The following is a 23,174-nucleotide window of genomic DNA, read 5'->3' as shown; positions in this document are numbered from 1 at the left end:
GGCTCTCAGCCAGGGCAAAAGCCCTCTAATGAGAAAACCTAGAAACTCTTCTCCTCTTAGAATTTGCTTCAAATGAGACACAAAGACCCAAACCCTAAGCAAGGTCCTTCTCCTAGTACCAAGTCATCCCTTCTTCAAATCCTTCCTTAATTATGCACCAAACTGCTACACACTACAACTTCAACCTATCACCTTCGATACTACTTCTTAGCCTGCAATTTCAATCTTGAAGCTTCCGTGGAAACCCTACATCAACCTCCTCTTGAGACCTTCCTAGAGCAAGACATCTCCTCATAAGGTCAATGAGGTCTAGAAAATGTATCCTTCCTTCCATCTATAATTGTTGTACTTCTTCCTACTGTAACTTTGTCTTGCAATTTCAGCCTCTTCCTGTAGCCCAACCACCCTATAAATTCACATGTGTGAGAGAGATAGAGCCAAAAAACAAGATATTTTCATCCTTCTTTCTTCACCAAGGGCTTTTGTCTCCTTCCAACTTCCCAACTACAAATCAAACTCTTTCTTGATAGATCGAACTTGTGGAGTGAGTGTATTCCAAATGAGGTCAAACTACTTATTTATCCAACCTTCTCAAGGGGTTGAATCACCTCCTTTATGCTGACGTGATGTTGCCAGGGCCAAATTGTATTTTTGGAGTTTTCAGGATTTTCTAGATTAGAAAATAATACTTTTTTTTACAATTACATTTTTCCTAGAAGGGTCTTATAAATATGATGTTGAATCCTTTGACTCATGACAATAAATCCTAAGACCTTACAAACATTATAAGCACAAAGAATATGCTTTTACCTAGAAGACCATCAATAATGAGCATGAAACTTATGCTTTAATAATAATAACTTTTATTTTATTTTCTTTTTTGTTACATAGGATACATATTGAAATGAGTACAACAATTATGAAGACTGAAAATAGTTACATTTCTCAACACTCCCTCTTAACTAGGAAGGTATTCACAAATGTATAACCATTATAACATCATATCTCAAACTGAAGAGTTATCACATGAAGAGTCATATTGATAAGAGTTATCAAGAGCATTATATTGGGATGCTTTACGTGTGATACCACACTACCTCTACAAGATACATACGCCATATGTATGTCTGCAAGATATGCCCTTTTAGGACTATTCTTATCATGGATCTCCAATCCTATGTCCTCAAATACTATCAGTCCTCCTCGACCACTCTTCTCTTGGATACCTATCACATCCTCAAACAGTGTTGGTACCTTTCCTTTCTTGGATGTTTTATCCTCAAGGGAACCATATATGCTTATCCAATTCTTTGTCATTATCACTTCATCACTTGAAGAGGATAATGCTGATGTGATGTCGAACATCACTCCCTCTCAACCGAAGAGGACATCCCTATTCTCCTTTAATCTTGAGAATTAACCTAACTCCTATATAAGGAGACTCCTTCACTCTCTCTCAAAATCAGAGGAGATATTGACTTCCTTTCTATTTGGGAAGTCATCATTAGAAGCCTTAAATATTGTCTTCATAAGAGTGTCAACTAATAATTCTTCATAGCTTCCTGACTCCCTCTTTCCTTTGCATCATCAAGATTTATTTCTTTAAAGGTATCATGGAGCCACCTTCTCTCTTCAATCTTGTGACAAGTTCTAGGTCACCTTTCTTTCTCATCACTTTTGTCTTCAACATCATAGATGAAGGCTTTGTATTGACCCTTTCCAAACTTCAAGTTGTTCACGGCTTCCTCATGAAAGCGATCTCCTTTGACCTTTAGGTTATGTTCTCGCACTGCTACTTGTTAATCCCAAGATGGACACATCTTGACTTCATAGTTGTCAGGTACCAAATATTGAGTCTTCCTCAACATTTTTCATACATTTCCATCCATATAGTTGAACTTTCCTCAACCGTCATCATGTATTCCTGCAACATTCTTCCATATAGCAAAATAATATGTTAAGAAGATAACCAAATCATAGACAAATTATATTACCTCACCATGATGACCTTCTCATCAACATCCTCATTGACCATCTCCACTTAAAACTTCCTTCACACATCAGAGTGCCCAAGTATCAAAATTCATTACCAAGTTCAACTTTTCTTTTGAAGACTCTATTGGATATTATTTCTATTCTAAAGAAAGTCTTAAATTATTTATACAACTTAAATTAATTCAAATCTTATTATTTTTCTAGCATCATATATCCAATGACCAACTTTCTTCAATATTCAATGCATATGGATCTTATCCAAAGTTTACTTACAACATGAATTCTTATGCTTTCGTACCATCATCTATCTATTTGTCCTAAAGTGACCCTTTCAACCTAACCCATTGCATTCCTTCATCCCTTTACCAATATTGTTTCCACATTACATGGAATGCATACTCTCCTTGTCATAGTGATTCTCATAATAACCCTCCAATATGATGGTTATTCTAGGATCATGATGATCCACTTTAATCAATATGACAACCTCTAAGATAGTGTTAGATAATTCTTGGATGAACATTATGAAAAAATTGTCTATCTATCTATCTATCTAGATGATATCTACAAAGCAACTTAATCATGTCAATTCAAAACATGCCACTATTGTATGATTCTCTCTATGATGCTCTACATATTATCTAAAGGAAAGAACAATCCTCATAAATAACTTGACAGTTAGTGAACCTTATTTATGAGTAAATATTATTCACTTATTCCTTCATTTCCTTATTCTTAGGTTCTCCCACGACTTTGGCTACATGAACCTCACTCCTTTATTTTCTCTTGTTGTTTTGTTTGTTTGTATAATCCCTATTAAATTGTTCAAACTCATTTCATTTGAAGCATTGAACATTAGACATGTCTTTCATCTTAGACTTACCAAAATTTCTTGCTTCATCTTCTTGACTTGGCCTAGAAAGGCTTGATATTTTTCATCTGATCCAATATCATCCTTAACCTTGATTCTTTTAATATTCATTGGACCTACAACTCATCAAAGGGAGTTGAATCCTTCCTGGATTGGATGCTTGTTGAAAAGTTGCTCCATTTTGGTGGTAGTGCATTTCGAACACATGTGGTCACTACCAAATTGGTATTAGGGCCCCTAAGTCCTTGTAGATGGTCTCTTAGTTGAGAGACTCTCACGAGAAAGGATGTCGCACCCTCAATCTTTGATTTCTTCATTATATATAACTTATTCCCCAAAGACATATTTTGTCATGTTGTACTTACAGAGTACAAATTTACTAGCTTGTCATACATAGCCTTGGAAGTATTCAAGTTTTCAACAAATGGAACAAGAGAATCCTTACTTGATTCAACTATGATACTTTGAGCCCTTACTTCCCCTTTATTGTACTTTTCTAATTACTGTGTCTTTTCTTTGATTGGTTCAGTGATTTCTCCGGTAACATATTGTATTACTTCTTGTTCTCTGAGTATCAAGTCAATTATTTTATTCCATGCTAGATAGATTGATTCCTCAATGAGCTTATTTCTCTCCTTGAAAAAAAAACCCATATGACTTGTAGATTCAGACATGATGTAATGATATGATAGTTACTTGAGGCCAAGATTCTCCTTGATGATGTCTTCAATATTCTTTATGCCTTCAAAATATTTAAAGTGTCCTTGATAAAAAAATTTGAATTCCCTTAATTCTTCCTTCAAAGATTCCTTCCAAATGGATATTTGAGAGAGATATCAACACTCTTCTTCAAGTATTTCTCTCATATCTTCCTTTGATGCAAGCTTGATATAGACTTGATCTCCTTTAATGTAGAAACCCTCCTTTCTTAAATCCTTTCTCAAATGATTCCTTTCGACAATCAATTTCTTCTTGAAGAGATTCCTTTTTCCTTCGCAGTTATAAGTAACCAATGTCCTTTAAGATGCTTTCCTTTGTTCACCTTAGCTTTGATACCATGTTGAAAAAATGAAAAGTGGCAAGTATTAATATTATTTTCCTTAATCTTGATATTTTCTTGTGAATCTTAATTATCTTCTTTATGTTCTTTAGTTAGATATTTTCGTCAAACAATATCAAGAAAATCAAAAACAACAATAGAGGACATAAATATTAGTCTCTCAGCTAGGGAAAAGCCCTCCAAGGGGAAAACCCATAAACTATTCTCTTCTTAGAATCCGCTTCAAATGAGATACAAAGACCCAAAACTTAGACAATGTCCTTCTCCTAGTATAAATTTAACCCTTCTTCAATTCCTTCCTTGATTTTGCACCAAACTAGTACACAATGTAACTTCGATTTGCCAGCTTTGGTATTTCTACTTAACCTATAGCTTTGACCCTGCAGTTTTGATCTTGTAGCTTCCCAAGAGACCCTAGATCAAACTCCTCTTGATACATTCCTAGAGAAAGACATTTCCTCCTAAGGTCAAAAATATCTACAAAAAGTATCCTTCCTTCCAACTACAAGATGTTGCACTTCGTCCTACTGCAAGTTGGTCCTACAATTTGGCTTCTTCGTGCAGCCTAGAAACCCTATAATTTTTCATTTGTGAGAGAGATAGATCCCAGAAACAAGATATCTTTGACATTATTTCTTTACCAAGGCATTTTCTCTCCTTCTTCTAGCTTCCCAACTACATATTGAACTCATTCTTGATAGATCTAACTTGTGGAGTGAATGTATGCCAAATGAGGTTGAACTGCATCTTTATATAACCTTCTCATGGGGTCGAATTCCATTATTTAAGCCGACTTGATGTTTCGAGGGCTAACTTGTACTTTTTGAGTTTCTAGGACTTTATAGACTCAAAAATAATTCTTTTTTTAACAATTACAATTTTCTCAAAAGGGTATTATAAATATGATTATGACTCCTTTGACTCATGACAATAAATCCTAATACCTAACAAACCTTAGAAGCACAAAGAACATGGTTTTACCTAGAATACCATCAATAATTATTATGAAACCCGTGCTTTAATAATAATAACTTTTTCTTTTGTTTTCTTGCTCGTTATATACAACACATATTGAAATGACGACAATAATTATGAAGACCAAAGCTAGTTAAATTTATCAATAGGTTCAAGAACAAGAAATATTTAATATTGTTACAATAACCTAGAGAAAATGGTTTGAGGCATATCGAGTCTTCATTCAAGAACAAAAGACCAAATGACCCTAAATAAACTCTCAATGATTGGGTTAAAATTAATTTATGTGGTAATTCCCATGTAGAAAAAATAAAAAGTCAATTGGAGAAAGGCCTAGCAACCCATAATTATTTGAATATGATAAAAGATGTTCATCTAGCTACAAAAGTCACTACAAATTGAGAAGTAATGTTGGATATTGAAACAAGGAGTATTTGTCTTAGAGTATGAGACAAAAATAAAAAATATTTATAGAAGCAAGCAAAGATATGACTATGGTGAAATAAAATCCAGTTAATTTAGGTCACTCGTGAAACTATATATTCCTATGCAAAGATTAAGGAGGCACCTCCTCAACACTATAGGTCTTTATACTTATAAATAAATCAACTTTATAGTAAATATATCATAGCTACACTTGAAAATATCTACATTTCTTTTGAAGATAATAAAACAACTAATGGAACCTTTTTCTAAGGAAGAAATCTAGGAGGAAGTCTCCTCCTTTGACCTAGAAAAGGCTCCTAGTATGGATGGGTTTATATCCCACTTTTACAAAATATGACATTTTCATTCATCAATCAACATGGATGAGATATGGCATAAATTCAAACTCCCTAGATATTTTTCCCAAAGAGGTAAATCCTTCCTCCATTTCAAAATTTTGCCCCATTTCTCTCTTTAATGTTTCATATAAAACCATCTTAAATATCCCATGATAATATCTAAATTTCAAGGCAGATTTTTTGGAAAGAGGTAAATTATGGATAACATTGTAGTAGTAGAAAAATCCATTCATTCAGACAGAAATAGAGGGGAAAGGGCATGGTAATAAAGTTGAACATGGTCAATGTATTTGACTAAATCTAACATAGGTTCCTTTATCAATTTCTAAAAATATTGGGTTCAAAGAACGGATAATCAAATGGATATCTACTAAACAACAAAGGTCCGTGGATATCATCTTTATTAAGTGATAGACCTACAGGACCCTTCGAATGTTTAAAGTTATTGATCAATGATTTTCTTCTCCCACCTTCTATACATCAGCTAGTAAAAATTATTTGAGGGGAAAGAAAAATACAAGAGAATATAGGAGCATCTCCCAAGCATTAGATTTGTCTGTGGAGTAATACGCATAAATCATGCATAATTGTATGATCATACTTTTCTCTTTGGAAGAGTGTAATTTAACTAAACACTAAAATGTTTTTAAATGTCTCAACTATTTTGGTCATAAAAAAAGTCATATTTATGATTAGAACAAATCTCACCTCACCCAAGCTACTTTATTTATGATGCTTCACTTCTGAATTTCGGAAAGATTGTCATCATTTTGATATGTGTATTCTAATTTTCCTCAAGCCCTATTCTCACCCTATTTTCTCCCTAAAAAAATCACTCGATGCAGATCCAAGTGGTTAAATCCAACAAGGAAATTGGTTATATTAAATATTTTAATCTTAACCTGGCCTTTAGTCCAATTCTTAGCCAGCTTTGTTAATTTCTACTATATTTAGAACTATTAGAGGTAAAAGCTTAAAATATTCCTTTGACAAGGAGAGAAATTAAAAGAGTTCTACCTAGTAAACTGGGAAGTGGTCCACGCTCTAAAAAACCACCGCATAATTGTATTAAATGATCCATCTCTAATGAATATGACAATTGGAGCCAAACTTTTTTAGCGTCTCATTTAGATCAAAATGAATGCTCGAAGCAAGTCTTACATTAAAAAATATTCTTTGGAGGGGATAAAAGACATAATCTAGATTCCCCCTTTGTTTAAAAGAAAACTATCTTAGATATGGAAACTCTACTATTTTTTCCCATTTTATCAACTCTTAGCTCACATGGATTCATGATTTTGGATCACAAATAATTTTTTCGGAGGATGGTATCATGGGTTGTGCTCCAAACAAAAAAAAGGATGAACATTGTGGGGGTTTGGAGATGCATAGGATATTGAATTCGTCAAGGATATGAATATCTTCTATATCTAAATTCCTCCCTTTCCCCACCCCAAACTAAACTGTGGATCTAGAAGCAAATATGGCATACTAATGGGCTATTGAAAATCAATATATTTTGTTACACATTTAAGCACACAAAGATAGCTCCCTAACGTAGAATATCAGATAAAATTAGGTATCTAAGGCCCCTCAATCTATAATACAAATAAATATAACAAACCTCACTATTGTTCATGCATGCGAACATGTCTTCATGGATGATTGGTCAATGCTCAAGTTTTCTCTCACATGGTAAAAGTATCCTGATCAAATCGATACCCATTTGTTCAAAATTACTATGCATAAAATTTGTTGAGGTACATGAACATTAACATAACATAAAATACACTTAGCTTTAGTTAGCATTAATGCTTGCATGCAGTTAAGCTTAACTTAGTTGCTTTATGTATCACTATTTAATATACAAAATTCAGTCTCTCTACCAACGTTTCTCAATTCTGCCAAGTTTATGCAATTATTCTCTATCTAGGTCCTTATCTGTACATGCTCAAATAATTTAACATGGCATTAGAGCCATGCCAAATTATTAGATCCTACATAGGTAAGGACCTAGATAGAGAAAAATTGAATAAACTTTCAAGAATTGAGAAAAAATGGAAGAGAATGAATTCATTATATTTAATAGTGATACACAAAGAAACTAAGTTAAGAATAATTGCATGGAAGCACAAAGACAACTAAATCTAAGTGTGCTTTATGCTTTGTTAATGTGCATGCACATAACATGCAAGCACTAAGGCTAACTAAAGTTAAGTGTGATTTATGTTATGTTAATGTTCATGTACATCACATGCAAGCACTAAATCTAGTTAAAGATAAGTATGTTTTATGTTATTTTAATGTGAATCTACACCAACAACCCCCCTTAAGCATAACTTAGGTGAGTATGATGCAAGATAGATGAGTCCCAAAAACAAGGCCATTTTAGGTACCCATGTAATATGCATGAAAGAGGAAAGAGGGAAAACCCAATGGGAAAAATTTTTTGATCTAGGTGGATATTGGTGGCCACCCGCCTATTCAACTTGGACCCCCACCACTATTTCTTTCATTTTTTCAGTTTCCTTAATTGTAGCACAATTTACTATTTTTGGCAGTTTTTCCGATCCTGAACTTCTGGAGTCATAATTGTGCACGCCAAACAAAGATTGTGTGTCAAAGTTACGACCCCGGGAAGTTGATGTACCAATTTACCCAAACAAGGCCCATAGTATTGGTGCTTCATCTCCTAGGGTTAGGTTTTGGATGTTTAGGGTTTTCCATTGTTTTTTAATAGTAAATAGGCCTTCGAGCCTCATTGTAACACTATTCAGAGGCATGTAGCCGCCACATCTCTTCTTCGAGGGAAGCTACCATCACCCAAACTAGTGTATGTCCATTTCTGTATGTAAGCATATTTTAGTTCTTTGATATTAATGAAATGAAGTTTTATTTTTGTTGCATCTCTATGTATATGAGTATTTTTGTATTTTTTCTTTCCTACATAAGTCTGGATCAAAACCCCCCTTAAAAGTCAATTCAAAACCAACATAAAAAATAACTAATAGGTAGTTGTGTCCTTCACCTCGAGATGATCTCACAGAACCTGAAACTTCTACTTAGTGAAAGTCTCGGTGAAGATGTCGACAGTCTACTCAAAATTGGGCAACATTGTAGAATGATGATCTGATCATGAATCAATCCTCTAATGTTGTGCATATGGATCTCGATATGTTTGGTTTTTTTCTATTGTAATAGATCTTTGCAAAACTTTAGTGTACTCTCATTGTCGCACCATATAATAGTCGAGCGATGGACAATGGTACCTAGCTCAGAAAAGAAATGCTACAATGAAATGGCCTAAATGGTGACATTGACTACTCCCTTTTACACGACCTCTACTAATGATAAAGAAATGACATTTTTCTTCTTACTTGACCAAGAAATGGGGTCGGATCCCAAACTAACTACATAACTAGAAGTGGACTCCTTCTCTACAAATGGATCTAGAGGAACACTATTCATTTTCAAAATTAGAGGTATCAACTCCCATGTTTGGATCAAGGACCAATTCTCCTTATCCATGGTTGCATTCCAATATGGATTCCTTGCAACTCCAGTTTGTGTTTAACGATCAGATGCATGTACCATATATGCATGCATGGGCATGCTTGTCCCTAAAGATGCATGCATGGCTTTAGGGATGCCTTCATAGATGTATGCATGGCTTTAGGGATGCCTTCATAGATGCATGCATGATTTTATAGATGCCTGCTTGGATGCATGGAAGGGTATGCATAGCTCTGTGACTGAGATTGCATGTGGGGCATCATCAAATTGAGACCTCATTAGATCTGCATCATCAACATCATCAATGGTAGAGGAATAAGATTCCTCTTCTATGTTTTCGAACGTAATCTCCATATGTAGCAAAGTCTTCATCACAAGCACAGGAAGATATTTCCTCACGTGTAACATATTTTTTATTGGAAAGGATAAAACTCTCATCTGCAATAGCTTCATCAGCAATAGAAGAAGCAGATTCTTCATGTGCAACATTGTCTCGAGAATAATTTTCCATGTTGTTGAAGTGTTCTTCATTGATTGCATGACTATTATGATAGATCGAGCTCTCTATCTCCAAATTATGTTCTTATAGACCATCTTTATCACAACATAATCCTTTCAATGTAGTCAAGATTTCATGTGGCGAATCAATATTTATGATCTGATAAATAGTATCATGAGACACAGATAGACACAATCTTCCATAAGTCATGTGAGATCTATTAAGCTAATCAAACTTCTCATCCTTTAACATTGGTTTCGTCTCAATTCCTCTGAGTATCTGGTATAATTCTTTGCTCCTAAGATGAAGCAAAGTCATCAACTTCTAGTCATAGTAATTGTATGAAGTGAGAATGGTAGAAGTTGGGAATTTAATTCTTTCATCAATTTAATTCTTTGGTAGTTTTGAATAGTTCTCAAATATTATAATCTACAAATCAAATTTTCATGCACTTTTTCCAAGTGCCTTATTACTCTGATACCACGTTAAATTATTAGAGTTTGCAAAGGTAATGGCCTAGTTGGAGAATAATTTCATAAACTTGAAAGAATTGAGAAAAATTGGAAGAGAGAATGAATTTTTATACTTAATAGTGATACATTGAGCAATTAAGTTAAGCTTAACTGCATGCATGCACTAAATCTAACTAAAGCCAAGTTTGCCTCATGTTATGTTAATGTGAATGTATACCACATGGAAACACTAAAGCTAACTAAATCTAAGTGTGCTTTATGCTATGTTAATGTGCATGTACACCAACAACTTGTACTTAATCTTGTAGTTAACCGAATAAATAAAACAAGATTAAGTGATTTTAAGGATGACTGAAATCCAATAGGTTAAGCCTTGGTCATTACTTTTCTACAATTTTGGCATGAATTTCACTATTAATTTTGATTGCAGCTAAGGAGTCGTCATGCTTTTCCTTTTGCTGTTGGTGGACTACTTTGAAATGTCAGCAACAACCATGCCCATGTCCTATATGAATAGATGTACATTAGGGTCTAAGTCATTAGTTTCCTTTCCTCAGTAATATCAGTCATCAAGCTTGTAATAATTTTCTTTGTTAAGCTGCCATACATCTGTAGAAAATGATTCCAATTCCAAAACTACCAAGAATGAATTTTGTAGAATGAATGACATGAAACTACCTGGGAGAATTTCATTGTAGTAGAGAATGTTATGTAAGGCCTATAGTGTATAACCCTAGAGTGTTGTGGATGCATGCAACCCTACGATTAGTGATGTACTAATTAAAGGGGTGCTTATTTTTGCAATGCCTCCTCTTTATAAGGTGAATGAAAATTGATTTTGTACTTAACCCTGGTATATTTTAATGGGATCACTTTGCATTTGTAAAACTAATTGCACACCAAAAAAAACTATTTTGCATTACATTAAGCATGCATATAAATACATCAATTATTGTTTAGAGATAGAAATACTATAATAACCATAAAATCAGTTAGTTGTGAAATTATCTCAATCAAACACCAAAGTAGGAGCTATTTTAGTTCGACTAAATCTCTCAAATCCAACTAATTTACAATTAACTAATGCACATAAAAATTATGAATATCACTCAATATCCATAACACAAGTAGGAGTTAAATATCCAACACCCTCCCTTAACGAGTGCTTGTCTTTGATATTCTTGCATGGTAAAGTCTTGCATCTCAAATAATTTTTGAAATCATGTGGAGTAACTCCATAATGTTGTCTCAAAACCCTTGTAAAGGTGTAGTTGGCAAGTTAGATTCTCAACTTCCACTCCTGAACTCTCGAATCACGGATCTTCGGAATTCAATTACTGAAAAAAAATCCATAAGCTATCGTGTAATCTCACTAGAAAACCACTAATGTCTTCAACAACTAATGAGGGATCCTTCCCTAGATCCACAACTTCCAAACAAACTAGACAACCATCCATGTTGAGTTTTATTTCCACTTGATTTATTCAATATATACTTGCTTAAGACCACAATCAACTCTCTCTTTGCAATCACTGAACTATTAGTCATTCTATGGACATATCTACTGAGATACATGTTTTCTAGTTGTTGTACTCACTAGTCATCAAAGGGAGCAGTCTAAATGTATAATATAGTCTCTTCAGTGTTACAACATGATCTCTATCTAATTTTAAAAATTCTTCCTTACATACATTATTCTACAAATAAATTTCTCTAATAATATTATAATCCATAATACCATAGGTCACCGATAGCTCTAGAATAAAGAAACCGACCAATCCCAAGGTAATCGAGCCAAACAGAGATCCCTTGCTAGTCGTTAACATAAGGCTAAATGTTATATTCTTAGAAATCCCTTGATAAAGAATGTTGGTTCGGCCACGCTATGACATCAAATCCAAGATTGGAAAGAGAAGCGGATCCTATGTTTGTCAACATTCTCTTGAGCGATGGCGAAAACTTCGAGCAATTGACATGTCGATCATGAAATTCTCATTCTGAGTCTAGTGCTAAATTTATCTGGATAATATATTTTGGGAATTTATCTAGGTTGAATTTATCACTTTCGCCCCTTAGGATTCCAAGATCTACAATCAAATAAAAATAACTATCAACTACAAGAGAGTAAGGACGACACTCCAAAACCACTGCAACGTTATCATTCACACCATTCTTCTCCTCACTGTTGCAAGTGACACTTGTTCTACATAAGGGGCAGATGGAACATTGTGAGAGCCACACATCTGCATAGCGCAAATGGAAGGTATGACCAAATACCAGGATCACGTGACATCAGTCACTAAACCACAATGGATCTAGGCTCTTTAGAGGACTCCTTTTTAATATGAAAAAGATCCGTTTTTTTCGGATGAAAAATAAGTTGGTAGATGCGTGTCAAGCTATGAGAGATTGAACGAACCCACAACGTTCAGTATGAAAGACAACTTGGTAGGATGTCATTTTCGAGGCTTTAAACACTGATGAAAGGAACTGTCATAAGCGGAACAGTTTGCGGGAGGATTGACTAACGACAGAAGCTTTGCAATGTACCTTCTTATCTTCAATTTATGACTCTTGTTTTTTCGTAAGACCAGAGCTGGTAAGGTAGCCTGTTATCTTCAATTTATGACTTTTACGAAGAATACCGTAACTACGTACAGCGGGCGAGCCTAATTTGCTGGGACCAGAGGATTCTGCAATTTCCCATACAACCGACCTGTTCTTTTTCAATTGTGAGTTACCCACCGTTCTGGAAGCTCCTGCAAAATTTCAGGAAACAGTGCCCATATTCTATGGCAGAAAATAACTGGCATGCAGAAATGTGCGACGCTGTGTTAAATTTAAGCAAGTACGTTATGGAACAGTAGACATATACAGCGCCGTAAATTAGTATACGGCTTCTTGACAACAATGGTGCAAACCCCGCTCCTAGGGCCAAGGTCCCACGACTATTGACTTTCACATGGGAACCAAACGCCGAGCAGACCTAGTAGTCTGACCTTGGGTTGGTCTACAGAGACCAACCCAAGGTCTACCGTACTTATTCCAAGTAAGAGAATGTTGAATACAGTGATATGGGGTTAACAGTAAGTTTCGCTAGGTTAAACTTACGAGATGAGGGTTCAAATTTCATTGAGTATATATATGATCTGTTGTATCTTGGCTAGAAGAGTAGGCGACCCTATAGTGGACGTCTCGCCTCTTGTTGAGGCATAAGTTTCCTGTTATTGTGTGCCTTGCAGGCTGTTGCAGGTAGCCTAGGTTTATAGTGGCAGCCAGTTAGATTTGATCCTCAGTCTGTTCAGAATAACTCAGGCGGTTGCACGTAGCCTAGATTTATAGTGGCAGCCAGTTAAATTTGATCCTCGATCTGTTGAGGATAAAATTTAAAAAAAAAAATAAGCTAACGTTGAATTCCAATAAAAGCTACGCCAATGTTTATTCCAAGTATTGATTGTTGAATTGCAATAAAAGCTAGGGCAATGTGTTTTCGGGCAATGTTTTAAATGTGACCATGACTGTATTGTCAACGGACTGGAGAATTCAGAAGCTGAGCAGCACCGCAGCTTGCAAGGGACATGAAAAGAGGAATAAAAGTTTATCGCAAATGTGCACTGCAGGCAATAAAGTTTACGCGTCCAAAAATCTGTTGGAGAATCTACAACATAAAACAGGGCGTAGTTTAAAGATGCTTAGAATTTGACTGAAAAATAATTGAAATTTTGGTATCATTTTAATAAAATCTAGTGAAATTTTTGTAAATCTCATTTACAATTGTTAAATTTCAAAATTTTGATCACTTCAAATAGATTTTGTAATGTTAAATTTATTTTCACTATTAAAAAAAAATTAAACATTGGTATCCTCAAAATTTTTAAACATTGGTATCCTCAGAATTTTTAGACAAAAAATTGACCAGATTAAGGCAGATTTTGATTATCTAGACCAATTTTCCACCTTATTAGACAATGCCCCTAAAATAGAGAGTAAGATGAGATACACGAAATGGTTGTAGGCATGGAAAGGACAAGGATAAGTGACATATGCCAACAGGTTTGGAATTTGATGAGTATTTTACTCATCAAATATGTTTAAAATTTTTATGTGATGGTCTATTGTGATTGTTTTAGAAGTTGTGTATGGACGCAAAAGAATTGCCAAAGTGGCTGGAATCCGGGCAAAAAAATTCAAAAAATGTTATAGAGGTAGTGTTTGAATCATGTTTTTGATGGTGGAAATGGATTTAGCACCATCAAAAACTTCTAGTACACCTAAAATTTTGAAGTTTAACAACTATAACTTGGATTTACAAAAATCCTTGCCTGATTTTCTCTAAATATGACCGAAATTTCCATAACTTTCCAGGCAACTCCTCCGCCTTGTTAGACTACAACATTGTTTTAAAATGTGCAAAGCATATTTTTACAAGTTATAATTTTGAGAAAACATCATTAATATCCTATCTCAAGCTACTAAAGGACACTGCCACCTCGCTACATTCTATGTGGGTGGAGTCCTTTTACAATGTCACTGACTCACCTAGTCCAATCACCATGTGATGCTTCTGTACCTTGAAAATATGGAAAAAAAATATTATGTGCATCGTAAATTTCAAGGAAAGTCAATCAATGACATTTCGAATTAAAATGAATAATAACGTTATCAATACATATTCACATATGAGACATGTCATCCCCACCTGGGTTTTATTGGGGGAGCAATACCATACCACATGAGTTCATATTGGGGGATATATATTGAGGAAAATATGACATAATATATTAGGGTATATGGTGGGAAAAGGGTTAATACATTGGCACATACAAAAAATGAAGCTCAAAGTTAATATATAGGGTATAAAAAATGTTAATGAAAAAATGGATACCTACAATATCTATATCTAGTGAAAGTAGGGTTTTTTTAAATTGAGAAGGTGTATTGGGTTCATATTGGTAGGGGGTTAAATAATGTGTTTTTTAGCATTATTTTTCAATATGTAGTCAAATTAAGAGTATTGTTTAATATGGCATGAACGTGTGTGATATGTCAGAGGTTCATTGAGTGAAGCCCCTGTGATCATCCCCCAACGACCATGTGCTGGACATATCCATCCATGGCCATGGAGACCAAGTATCTCTTATTCCCCACAAACTTTGACTCCTTGTATTATTCAGAATCTTCATGTATAAATAAAATCCAATCAGAAGTTTGGGCACTATAAGGATGTGAGTGCTCAAATAATTTGTCCCTTGTCGCCAAACTTTTTAGCTAGACTCAAAAATGTGGAGCTACAGAGTTCTGGTCTGTGATTTTTTTGTTTGCTGGAATTTTTTTAGCTATGTGGCTATGTCACAACCAATGACAGTAAGCTTTTTTTTCCATAAATATGATTAGTTCTATAAATTTATGTACGTGTTCATTTTATCCATGGTTGACATTTCTGTGTTTTTGTTTTCTTGCAAGTCTACTTCCAAATGGGGGCTTTGAGTTGGGTCATAAGCTCAAGGATGTCAAGAGCATGGTCTTTGTAGAGTGAAACTCCTCACCAAATTGGTGAACCAAAGGTTTTATGGAGTACATAACATCTGGACATTGTTAGCGTGATATATTAGTAGTCCTCCCCAAAGGAGCCCACACTGTGAGACTGGGAAATGATGTGTTCATTAACTAGAGTATCAAGGTTACAAGGGACTTGTATTATTCGCTTACATTTAGTGCAATGAGGACTTGTGCATAGTTTGAGAGATTGAATGACTTTGTTCCTCCATTTTTTGGAGACATACCCATACAAACGATTTACAACAACAATGGCTAAGATCCTTAGTCTTGGGCATTCAAGGCTCATTTTAGTGTAGTTGGTGTTATTCTCAAAACCCCGATGTTGTAGAAGACTCAGCTTACAGACCCATGCTAGATGCAATGGTGATCAAGGAGTTGTTTCCCCCTTGCTTCACAAGATGTAATGTGCCTTGGCTTCTTGATTATCTTGATTTGCAAAATCCTTGATTCCATGATTAGAATTATTGATTTCTTGATTTTCTTGATTTGTAGAATTCTTAATAGGCTTGATTTGGCAGAGTGAATTTCATTATAATTTGTAACATTCCTTTGATTCTTGATTTCTTGATTTCAATTTTGATTTTGTGTAGTAAATCTAATAAAGGATGGTGATTTTGAAGAGGGGCCTTACATGTTCCCAAACTCCAAATTTGAGGTGCTTCCCCCTCCCAATATTGAAGATGCCATCTCTCTACCGAGAGTCACCTGTGGAAACTATCCTGCTTCACTGTGTCACTTGTGAAAGTTATCCTACTTCACAATGTCACCTGTGTAACATTAGAAGTGTTGTTTCAACTGCAATATGCACTAGATCTCTGAATCCAAACACATCACTTAAAAGATCTAAAATATCTGGGTCATGAAGAATGACATCTACCTTTGATTCACCATTTATGAAATATTAAAACATCTACCTACTTAGCATGTAGAACTTGCCATCCCCTAGGTGCCTTAAATGCCACCCCTACATTTAATACACTTCTACTTGTTGGATAGGTATTGCCCACAATTTGGAGTTGGTGCAATTTTCTTTTCCTAGTGTTATGAATAGGGAGTATTTTGGTCAATTCTGATTATATATAGATTTAAGGGAGAAGCAATAGTAAAGGGATTACATACATTTAAATAATCCCAATTGTCTAGGTAAGCTCAATGAACTCTTTGATGTTTGTTCTATAGGCTAGTTAGAAGTTGTGTATTTACAAAACATTTGTCACCATTCCGCTAGTGATTGATTATTGGAAAGATTTGGGTTGAATATTTCTCCATTAATTAATTAATCAATAAAAGGTGGATTGAAATCTATCCCTCAACATGCCTTTATGGCACTTGGTTTTCTGAAAATGTGTATCTTTGGCATGAAAACACAGTGAATTTTGGCTAGGTAGGTAGGAATGGAAATCCCTTTAGACAAGAAGAGATAAATTAGGAGCACATCTGTTTATGTATATCTTGATGTAAATGATGGAAGATGAGAAATAATTTACTTAATCTTGATATGCATGCTAAATTCCATATCCATATTCTAATGGAATAATGAAAAATAAACATGCAATCTCACAAGCCTATTAATATTTACCTGGACTAGGTATTTTCCCCCCATTTTTTTGGGTTGTAGTTGCCTATTGAAAATATTTAAAACATTTTTTATGAAATAATTGTAAATGATGGAGCTAGGTCAGTGAATATGGGGCTCTGTTTTAGACTGATCAAGGTTCAATCTTCAAACAAGCAATGCCTAACTCACTATTAAGGAAGGGTATTTGTTCTGCCGAGGTGCTATTAAGTTGGGCACGATGACTATATTGTAAGCAATTTTCCACCTAGTTGGTGGATGTTCACTGCTGCAATATTAAAGAAACATCTTGAAAAAAATGATGGCATCATCAAAAACACTTCTTGAAAAAAATAATGGCATCATCAAAGGGATAAACTACGTTGTATTTTCTCGCTAACCATGTTACCAAAAAGTGGAGGATAATGAAGAGTAACCTTGCTTAGTGATTAAGTAAGTATGATATCTATTAAAAAAAGAATATTCTAGGTTGTATTTTATGGCTAATTATGTTACTAGTGAATAGTAATATTAAATAAAAAGGGAGGCATGTTAAAAAAATGATATCTTATTGTATATGTGCATATACAAAAAGGTTGGTGATTATAAGTAGAAAATGATTTAATAACTTTCTGTTTTTCACATTGTTTCATTCCATATCAGTTGGTAATGAAGTAATGAAGTGGGTTATTGATTCTTAATCGGCTTGTGATCCTAATATTTTTTTTTTTTTGAAAGAATGAGATGAGCTTGTGGTTTCCAATATACTATCAACGTTGTGGAAATAAACACATAAGCACAATAATTGTATTAGAAGTCATTGTCATTAATATATTGTTTGATATTAATTGCTTAAATCTATAAGGATACATTAAGAAAATAATTTTTCATGGTGACTTTCATTTCCAACTTAATTCTTAAACTACAACTTATAGCTCACTTACTTCACCAACATAGATAAAGTGTAGAATAACTTTTGATCTTTATTCTTAGGATTATATACATTGTAACATGAACTATATTAATCTATATACTTTTGAGTTTTTATTGATAATATTCAATAGTTTTACCTTTTTGGTCATCTTATATGCTCCATAAGATCTCTTTAGTCATATATCTCATATATACAAATGTTATGGCATGTGTGGATCAAGGATATTTGATTTCAGGGATGGACATTTTATTGCAAGTGTTTTATTCAATTTCGAATCCAGATTTAGGATTCCATATAAGTCATTTGTATATTATGGTCATTCTTTTCTTATGATAAACACGTGAAATTTTTTAACATAACTGTGTGTTATTGAAGAGTAATTTTTTTGAGAAGGGACTTCATTTCCTAAAACATTTATTAGTGAAGGATTAATTTATTACCAAAACATCATTTTTGAAAGAAATTTTTTTAAAGAACCAAAATATTAAAAAAAATGTCTACCAAATAAAAAAAATCCAAATTCCAACCTTAAATACAACCATTCAACAAAAGCACTACACAAATACTTAAATCTATACTTAAATCTATGCATATTTATATCATACCTTGAAGTACTGGACAATTTTGTTCTAATGATTATGTAGAGAAAATTGTTCAGAAGTAATTGAGTATCAAGCTGCAGCACGAGATGAAAAAATTATTTTAGAATATATATATATATATAACGAAAATAAATCATATTAATTTAGGAAATACAAAACTCGGGTAAAAACATTTTTTTACAACCTAATCGAAAAGGTTGAAAATTAAAAAAATGATGCCAATGTCCTTGCTTGGCAGGGAAATAATTTATTCACATGAACCGAATCTACACCGTGGGATTCATGTTTGTGTTTTAGGATGCTCTAAGTGATGTTCTCCGCTATTAATGTACATCATATTAATATTAGAGTTATTTTTCTTTATTAAAGAACTTTGAAAATGTGTGGTATAATTTTTAACATGCAAAAAGGTGTATAGTATAATGTTGATGTCATTTTTGAGTTAACATTGAGGGTCTAAAAAATGTTTGAATTGTTTTTGTCTCCATTTTAATCACTTCAATTTATATGGGAAGAATAATAACCTCTCACCTTAACCATATATAGATATATTTTGCTAATTTGTATTATATGAACTTTCAGATTTGAAATATGAAGTCTTATTTTCAATATTTAATTCTATGCTTAAATCATTTCTAATTTGTTATGTGTTATTTGTTTGAGCATATAAAGCATGTTAATTAGAAATGGATTTTTAATGGAACATATGTTTTTTTGATAAATTTGAGCCTTTGTTTGTAATACCTAAATAGAATTCATATAAGCAATCCAAAGAGTATGATGTAATCACATCCTTTCTCCTACATTAGTTCCCTTTCGTTTCTCATCCACACTCATGAATTTAGCCTCAAGGGGATTCTAACTCCTCTGTCATCCCCCTCTACCTATTATCAATACCTACAATACACTTATCTCTACGCTTCATCATCCTTCCAAACATTGTTGCACTTAGTGTGTTAAACAACTTAGAAATTCAAATGAATCCTCGTGTATGCAAACCAATGTAAAATAATGGCTCTTAAGTTAGTAGATCACGATTAAATTTGAAAATTTATAGGCATCTAGTCATCCTTGTGAACACTGAAGTCCTTGATAGTCAAGAATTGGATGCCACTAACAATAGAAGGTCTCTCTATCCTTATATGCGAAAGGTTTTTATTTACATTCCCATTTGAAGAAAAAAGACAGAGACTTAATCTTTAAAAGTAGCCATTACTTCCTAATATCCTAGGTTTGTTCCTTAACCGTTGGAACCCTATTTAACCCTGAAATTAACACCCCTTCTCCTATTCCAATCTAGGTTAAACTAAAACATCTTGCACTCCACTTTTGGAATGAAGACATCCTCAAAAGTATTGGAAACTCACTGGGAAAGTATATTGATGATCCTAGGAAATGTATGTTTGCATGTGCCCAGATATGCATTAAGGTGAATCTTGAGAAGATATTTCCAAAATCCATTCAACTTACTCTTGATAAATGGGGCTTTATCTAGCCAATAGACTATTACTAGTTTCCATTCAAGTGGAATGGCATCCATGATTATGCTCAGTTTGCTAATAACTACCCCAAACTAGAACAATGAAAACACCAAGTTGAACTAGTAGAGCAATCGAAACAACCTAAAAAGAGAAGGGTCCTTCCCAGGCAAAACTACACTCTTTAAAAAGCTCCCTCCAAATTCCACCTCCCAAACCCCTCTCCCCCTCCACATAACCCTATATCTCATTCAAACTCTAGTAGTGAAAGATTTGAAACAATCATATCGATTACTAGATATCAAGCACTTATTGATACTCATATAGCAAAGGGACAAGGGTTTAAAAGTGACAGTTAGTGAAAATTTCACCATCAGAGGATCCCCACCCCAAACCCCCATCCATAATCTAAGAGAAAAAAACCTAGATCTTAAAGAAGAAGTATATAACTCCTCCTCAACTAGCCAAAATCCCTATGGAAATGTCTATTTGGGCCCTACATTAGCTCATAAGGCATTTGATCGTGAAGAAAAAATGGTATTGGACTGGGTAGAACAAAGGAGAATATGGAACAGAACCTAAACATGACAAGAGAGAGGAACAAGCCAACAAGGATAAAGAGCTCACAAAAAAATCCACCATAGAAGTATGTACAATGGAGGAATATGAACCACCAAGAATGAAAGTGACTCTACTGCTCCCCAAGTAGAAGCCCCTAAAACACAAGAAAAATGATGATGATTATCACTTGGAACAGTAGAGGTCCAGGAAGTAAAGAAAAACTAGGAATATCTATAATCCTACTTAAGGAATAAAAAGTATAAATAGTCCTACTCTAAGGAAAAAAAAACCTAAGGAAATAGGAAGCTCTACAAAGAACCAACTTCCTATGGCATGGTAGTGGAATAAAATAAGTTAGTACCACAGGAGCCCTTAGCGAATTATACATTCTCTAGTCTTAAGCATTCTTCAACTTGATCTAGGCTCAAAGTTCAACTCACCAGATAACAACCTAAGTTCTCCACCTTCCATTTGGTATAATATGTAACATAATTAATATCTATATGCCTCTAGAATATAAGGAAAAACTACATTTTTTGGATCTCTCTATGTTTTATAAAAGAGACTGAATATTGCTAAAATTGCATTTTTGTTAGAGTCTTCAATACCAGCCTTTAGTAATGGGTGAAGAAAGAAGAATCCATAATTAGGGACCTATTTTAAGAAACAACGGAATACCATCTCTCTCTATTAGATCTAATTGATGTTAAACCAATTCAAGGAGATTTGACTTAGAACAACCACAAATAGGGATTTGTCCACATTGTAACCTTCCTAGATTACTTTCTAATTCATAGTAACTTTCATAAACCAAGATTCTCATTCACCACACATATCTTGTGATGGAGTGGTTCTAGTAATAAACCAATATCTTTTCCTCTTTACATTCAAAAGGATTATGGGCCCCTCCCGATTTGCCTTCAAATTTAAACCCCGTGGGTTCAAGATCAAGAATTATTTAAAATTATTACAACAACCTAAAGAAAATAGGTTGATGGATCTTAAGTCTTCATTTAGGAATAGAAAATCAAATCAACTAAAATCGTTAAGGAATGGGTTGAAAATCATTTATATGTTAAACACAAAAGCATGCTAGAAATAAAATCCCACTTAGAAGATATACAAAATCAATTGAAGCAAGGCCCAATGCCCCTAAATCATTTGAAGAATAAAAATCACAGTTCATTTGGTTACAAATGGCACTTCAAAAAGAAATAATGTTGGATACTAAAGTCAAGGAGATGTTGGCTTAGAGAAAGAGATATAAATACAAAATATTTACATAGGTAAGTTGAGATTTGATCATGGAATATTAATGTCAAATCAATGTACGTCAATGCTGAATTATCTACTCTTGTGCAAAGATTAAGGAAGTAGTTCCTTGACACTACAAGTATTGATACTTAGAAACAAATCAACGTTATAATGAAAAGATCATATTTATGCTTGAACATATCCCATAGTCTATATCTTTTGAAGATAACAAAAATCTATTGGAACTTTTTTCTAAGGAAAATATCTAGGAGGAAGTCTCCTCCTTTGAGCTAGACAAAGCTTTTGCCCTATATGGATTTGCATCCCACTTTTATAGAAGATAATGGCTTATCATCAAGTATGAGTTAAAAAAAATGATCAACTATGTTCATCGATTAACATGGATGAGAGGTAGTGTAAATTCAACCTTCTTGGCTTTTGTTCTCAATGTGGTAAATGCTTCCTCCTTTTCAAGATTTCAACCCATTTTTCTCTATAATGTTTCATGTAAAATAATCTCAAATATATTATCCATATGCTTAAAATTGTTTCTTCCCAATATAATATCTAAAAATAAAGGCAACTTTGATGAAAATAGGAAAATTATGGATACCATGGTACTAGTACAAGAAGTCATTCATTCCAGTAGAAATAAAGGATGAAATGGGGTTTAATAAAGTTGGATATGGTAAATGTGTTCAAATTATGATGATGAAAATTCCTCTATGACGTTATCAATAAATTTGTGTTTGAATAAGTGTTAATCAAATGGATCTCTATCTGCACTGAGGGCCCATGGATATTACCTTTGATAAATAGTAGGCTTGCAAGATTCCTCAAAGCTTTAAGAGGTCTCTATTAATGATTCCCTTCCTCCCATATTCTATACATCATCATGTAAGAATCATGTATTCATATACTATAATGTGAGAGAAGATTACCGTAGCCTCTAAGCATTTTATTTGTTAATGCAGACAACAGCTTAAATTGTTTTTAATTTCGTGACATTGCTTCATTGTTAGGAAAAGCATAAAAAATGATTTCCTCAAAATTTAAATCA

The sequence above is a fragment of the Pinus tabuliformis genome, chromosome 8, assembly GCF_031772625.1.
Source record: "Pinus tabuliformis cultivar Carrire ecotype Pingquan chromosome 8, CPIR1, whole genome shotgun sequence".
In the NCBI taxonomy this organism is placed as follows: domain Eukaryota; kingdom Viridiplantae; phylum Streptophyta; class Pinopsida; order Pinales; family Pinaceae; genus Pinus; species Pinus tabuliformis.
Note: the sequence above shows the minus strand (reverse complement) of the source record.